Genomic DNA, 6176 nt, shown 5'->3' with positions numbered 1-6176 from the left:
GGACTCTCCCTCCTAAAAAGAGTGGGAAGCTAACAAAACACTGTGATACCCACAGGCAGGACTTTCTGGTCCAGGGAAAGTATGGAGATAGTGGGCCACCACCACATGCACAAGAAGAGCTGCCCAGTACAAGGAAGGTGCAGGGTTAAAAGGACTTTTTGGTGCTCACATGCCATGATACCCAGTGTGGCATGGACGGGGTGCTGCTGGTCATGTGACTATGCAAAAGTTCAAAACTTCCAAAAGCTGTAGATGCACATAATCTTGCCTCACCCAGAGAATGGGCAGAGTGAGGCAGGCATGCAGAGTAGCCCTGCCCAACCCCTATTTTGACTGCAGATAACAGATACATGCAAAAAACACAACGAAAATGGGTTGCTCTCTTGTACTATATACAAAAACAAACTCAAAATTGGTTAAAGATTTAAAGTAAGGCCTGATAATCCTAGAAGAAAGCATGAAGTAAACTATCTGACATCAATCTAAGTAATATCCTTTTAGACATGTCTCCTCAAGCAAGGGAAAGAAAAGCTAAAATAAACACATATTAAACTAAAAAGTTTATTAAACTATATTAAACTAAAAAGTTTCTACATAGCAAAGGAAGGCTTTAACAAAACAAAAAAGGAGTCTACAGCCATGCCACCATGAACAGGCCTGATCCTGTCTGATCTCGGAAGCTAAGCAGGGTGGGGCCTGGTTAGTACTTGGATGGGAGACCACCTAGAAAGACCAGGTGCTGTAGCCATAAAAATTTTTAAAAATAAAATAAATAAGGGATCGCGAGCTGACAAGATCCTTGTAATCTGTGAGGTCAACCAAGGAGTGCCTCACCTAAAAAAAAAAGAAAAACAACCCCCATTGAATGGGAGAATATATTTGCAAATGACATATCTGATAAGTGGTTATTATCCAAAATACGTAAGAAACTCATATGCAGTCAACATGGTGGAGTAGGTAAACACTGTGCTTGCCTCTCTCACAACCACATCACATTTACAACTAAACTACAGAATAGCCATCATTAGGAGTTACCTGAAGTCCAGCTGAACAGAAGTCCTACAACTGGGGACACACGGAAGACACCACCTTGAGACTGGTAGGAGAGGCAGAGACATAAAATGAGTGGTGCCCACACCCACAAGTGGCATTTGAGAATTAAGAGAAATATCTTGGCTGTGAAAATTCCCCTAGAAGAGTGAGACTTCCCAGCCTCACACTAGGCTCCAAAGCCCAGAATTCCAGCAACAGGAAGGGAAGTCTCCACAACTTCTGGATGTGAAAACCAGTAGAGATAATGGCTGAGTGAGATAGAGGGCTGATGGAGTCTCAGACTTTCCTCTTAAGGAGCCAGCCCATGGACTTACTAACACACTCACTTGCTCAGAGCTTCAGCGCTGGAGGAGTAGCACAAAAGGTACCGGGACATATGGGGAGTAACAGTTGTCTGGTTTCAGCGTGAGGGCTGGAGGGCAGCTTTCTCCCAGACAGAAGTGCTGGCAGAGAGCATTGTTTCTTTTTTTAGCCCTCCCCACTTAGCTCATCAACCTAGACAGGCATCATAAATGAGTTTCCATTACTGTAGCCAACGTTAATTATCCTGCTCTGATCATTCCCTGAGAACCCACCTCTCCCAACTTGGGTGCTCACTCAAGCTAATTCTGGTAGATTTTCCATACAAACAGCCTGTCTTGACTCATGCTGTGAGTTTTATTAAAATCTCGCAAAGGTTCTCAAAACCTAAACAAGCAACATCTGACCTCGGCATATGCCATACTTCTTCGTAAGCAGTCCCAAACCCTGCAACAACAGCAACAGGCCTCAGTTTGCAGCTTAGCCTCTAGAGGCACATCCAAGGCCAGTGTAGGTGGTAGTCATCTGTGGATTGCTTGGTGGCTTATACCAGGTGGCCCCAGGCAGAGCACAGGTTGCATTTAAACTTGATCTTCAGCACAGCCTCTCCTAGAAGGCACTAGCCTGCACACCTAGTGCCTGGCTTTGGTCTGAGCTGGAGAATCAATTGGATCACATATGAGGATGACACACCCGAAGGGCACAGAGGGAAGGCACTAGAGCCCCGCTAAAATGAATCATGCTCTGTAGGGTCAGCCCCTACACGACACCTCCTCCAATAGTCATGGCCAAGGGTCAATCCTTCTCACTGAGGAGCAAACAGCAACCAAAGCTTAACTATAATAGGAGGGCAAATACAGCTCATACAAGGGACCAGGAAACTGTGACACTGATCTATAGCACACCTACTACATAGGCCACTCTACTAAGACCAGGAGACATAGCAGCCCTACCTACCACATAAAACAAACATAAGTAGGAAGTCAAAATTGGAAGAAGGAAACATATTCCAAATGGAAAAAAGAGAGGAAATCTCTAGAAAAATAATTAAACAAATGGAGACAAGCAATTTATCAAATGCAGAGTTCAAAAAACTTGTTATGAGGATGATCAATGAATTTAAGGGAAGAGTAGATGAACTCAATGAGAACTTTAAGAAGAGATAGAAAACATAAAAGTGAAGATAGAAATTATAAAAAGAGCCAGCCTGAAACGAAGAATACAATAACTGATATGAGGAGTAAGTACCTTAGAAAGAATTAACAGTAGATTAGATGAAGTGGAAAACCGAATCAGTGATTTGGAAGATAAGGTAGCAGAAAACATCCAATCAGAACAAAGACAAAAAGAATCCAAACAATAAGGATGGTTTAAGGGGCCTCTGGGACAACCTCAAGCATCCCTACATTCCCATCATAGGGATCTAGAAGGAGAAGAGAGAAAACAAGAAATTTAAAACGTATTTTAAGAAATAATGACTGAAAACTTTCATAAACTGATAAAAGAAATAGACCTACAATCCCAAGAAGTGCAGAGACTCCCAAAGAAGAGAAACCCAAAGAGGTCCACACAAAGACACACCAGCATTAAAATGCCAAAGGTTAAAGGCAAAGAGAGAATCTTAAAAGCAACAAGAGAAAAGCCGTTAGTTATGTACAAGGAAGCTCCCATAAGATGGCAGGAGATTTCTCAACAGAAATTTTCCTGACCAGAAGGGATTGGCAAGAAATATTTACAGTGATGAAAAACAAGGATCTACAACCAAGATGACTCTAACCAGCGAAGCCATCGTTTAGAATCAAAGGACAGGTAAAGAGCTTTCCAGACTAAAAAAAAAAAAAAAAGGAAAAAAGAAAAAAAGATAAAAAATATGAATAATAAAATGACGGTAACTACATATCTAGCAACAATTACTTTAAACATAAATGTATTAAAATGCTCCAATAGAAAAATATGTTGCCTACAAGAGATCCACTTCAGATTGACTGAAAGACAAACACAAACTTAAAACAAAGGAATGAATGTGTCATAAAAATGAAAACACCCTCTCCCCTGAAAGAAAGAAAGAAAGAAAGAAAGAAAGAAAGGGAAAAGAAAAAGAAAGAAAGAAGAAAGAAAGAAAGAAATAAGGAAGGAAGGAAGGAAGGAAGGAGTAAGGAGGAAGGAAGGAAGTAAGAGGAATGAAATGAAAGAAGTACAAGAATCAGAAGAACACACGCAACGAACCCAATACACAAAGACAGAAAGAAGAAAGAGAAGCACGAAAGACAAAGAAAAAAGAAAGAAAAGCTAGGGTAGCAATACTTATACCAGACAAAATAGACTTTAAAACAAAGGCTATAACAAGAAACAAAGAAGGATGACTATATCCCACTTCTGGGTATTTATTTAAAGAAACCCAAAATTCTATTTCAAAGAGACAAGTGAATCCATATGTCCATTGCAACATTATTTATAGTAGCCAAGATATGGAGGCATCCTGGGTGTCCATTGATGAATGAATGGATAAAGAAGAGGTGGCATATCCATACAATGGAATATTACTCAGCCATAAAAAAGATGAAATCTTGCCATCTGCAACAACATGGGTGGACCTGGAGAGTATTGTGCTAAGTGGAATAAGTCAGACAAGAAAGATAAATGTCATATGTAGAATATAGAGAACAAGATAAATGAAAACAACAGTAACAAGCTCATAGATACAGAGCATTCTGATGGTCGTCAATTGGAGGTGGAGAAATAGGTGAAGAGGGATGAGATTAAGAGATACAAATTGGTAGTTACAAAATAATAATGGGATGTAAAGTATATCCTGGGGAATATAGTCAGTAGTATTGTAATAACTATGTATGGTGTCAGATGGGTACTGGGTTTAAGAGTCATCACTTCATAAGTTATATAAATGTCTAATTACTGTGTTGTACAGCTGAAACTAATATGATACTGCATGTCAACTATAATTGAAGAAAATAAACTCATACAACTCTATAACAAAAATAGATAAATAAATAAATAATCCTATCCAAAAATGGGCAGAGAATATGAAAAGACGTGTTTCCAAAAAGACATACAGATGGCCCACAAACATATGAAAAAATATACAACATCACTAATTATCAAGGAAAGACAATCAAAGTGACAATGAAACACAGCCACACCAGTCAGAATGGCTATTATCAAAAAGTCAAAAAACAACATGTGTTGGTAAAGATGTGGAAAAAAGGGACCGCAAACTGGTTAGGCCGCTATGAAAAATATGGAGATTCCTCAAAAAACTAAAAACAAGTATACCACACAACCCAGCAATTCTTCTTGAGTTAAATAAAAACACTAATTTGAAAAGATGTATGTTCATTACAACATTATTTACAATAGCCAAGATATGGAAGCAAACTAAATGTTCACTTATAGATAAATGGATAAAGAAATGATATATACACACAGTGGAATATTATGCAGCAATGTAAAATAAGAAAATCTTGCCATTTGCAACAACATAGTTGATCTAGAGAGTATTACGCTAAGTGAAATAAGTCAGGCAGAGAAAACAAATACCATATAGCTTAACTCATGTGGAATGTAAAACAAAACAAAACAAACAAAATGAAAACAGACTTATAGAAACAGAGACCAAGAGGATGGTTACCGGAATGGTGCTGGTGGGGCATGTGTAAAAAAGGAAAGGGAAATATAGTCAATAACATTGTGATAAGTTTGCACGGTGACAGATGATTACTAGAATTTGTGTGTGATCACATTATATGGTATAAAAATGCCAAATCACTGTATTGGACACCTGAAATAAACGTAACCAATATAAGAGTGTACGTCAACTATATATACTTAAATATATTGATATATATTTTAAAAATATATTGCTATTCTTAAAATAGGTCATCAAAACCTATGTTCAAGATAAAATTACTGTAATGCAGTGTGACCTCCATTTTAACTAGGTTTAGTGATTGTTCAAAAAGTATTCTCAAATTATAAAAATCATATTATCTTTAAAATGATAAGAATATTATATTTATATTTACAGCAGATTTTTAATAACCTTGATTTTTAAAACCACTCAAATAAAATATTCATAATAACTTTTTTATATTAGAATTTTAAATAATTGTTACATGTGGTACGTCTAAATTTTACTTCTAGCATTATCTTAAATTTAATAACATTTTTAAAAATTTGGGGACAAACTGTTATTTTAAACTCTATTAGAAGAATATTAACCATTTCTAAGAAGCAATTGTCATTTTAACTATATTGACTATGGAAACAAGCCTAGTTATTATGTGTGTATGACTTATTTTCAACAGATTTATAATTATTTCTAAAATAAGTATATATATATTAAAAATTAGCTATTTAAATTTGAAGTTGTAAATCATGATAGCTCTATATTATAGAACATAATATCCTTAAAACTTCCATTTTCTATATTTAAATTTAAATAATAGCTTTCCTGACATGAAGAATCTTATAAAAGAATTCACTTACTGGAATAAGCCCATGAGATAGTTAATATGCTGACCCCCTAACGTTCCCCCCTTTTCTCTTCTTAGCAGAAAGAGGTTTCTTATCACAGCCAGAACACCACAATCCCTTTAATGATTAAAGTAGGAAATGCTTCCGAATTGTGTTTTCATCTTGATTGTAATCACCTGTCTCTTTGTTGGGTCTCCAGAGTTATTTATCTTGGTGTTTTTTAATAAAATCTTTGTACAACCACACAATACCTACCACTGTTTTGGGCATGAAAGTGATATAAATTTGCTTCTGTAATTCTGATCTTTCAACATGGTGACAGTCCTCAGTTA

The 6176-nt window shown here is 36.7% G+C and overlaps 1 pseudogene; it reads left to right on the top strand.

Annotated features, from left to right (window-relative positions):
- The first annotated feature begins 629 nt into the window (after window positions 1-629).
- Window positions 630-748, top strand: LOC118602404 (annotated as a pseudogene).
- The last annotated feature ends 5428 nt before the right edge of the window (window positions 749-6176 follow it).

This window comes from Rousettus aegyptiacus, unplaced genomic scaffold (assembly GCF_014176215.1).
Source record: "Rousettus aegyptiacus isolate mRouAeg1 unplaced genomic scaffold, mRouAeg1.p scaffold_m13_p_4, whole genome shotgun sequence".
Classification (NCBI taxonomy): domain Eukaryota; kingdom Metazoa; phylum Chordata; class Mammalia; order Chiroptera; family Pteropodidae; genus Rousettus; species Rousettus aegyptiacus.
This window is presented reverse-complemented; position numbering and strand designations above follow the sequence as displayed.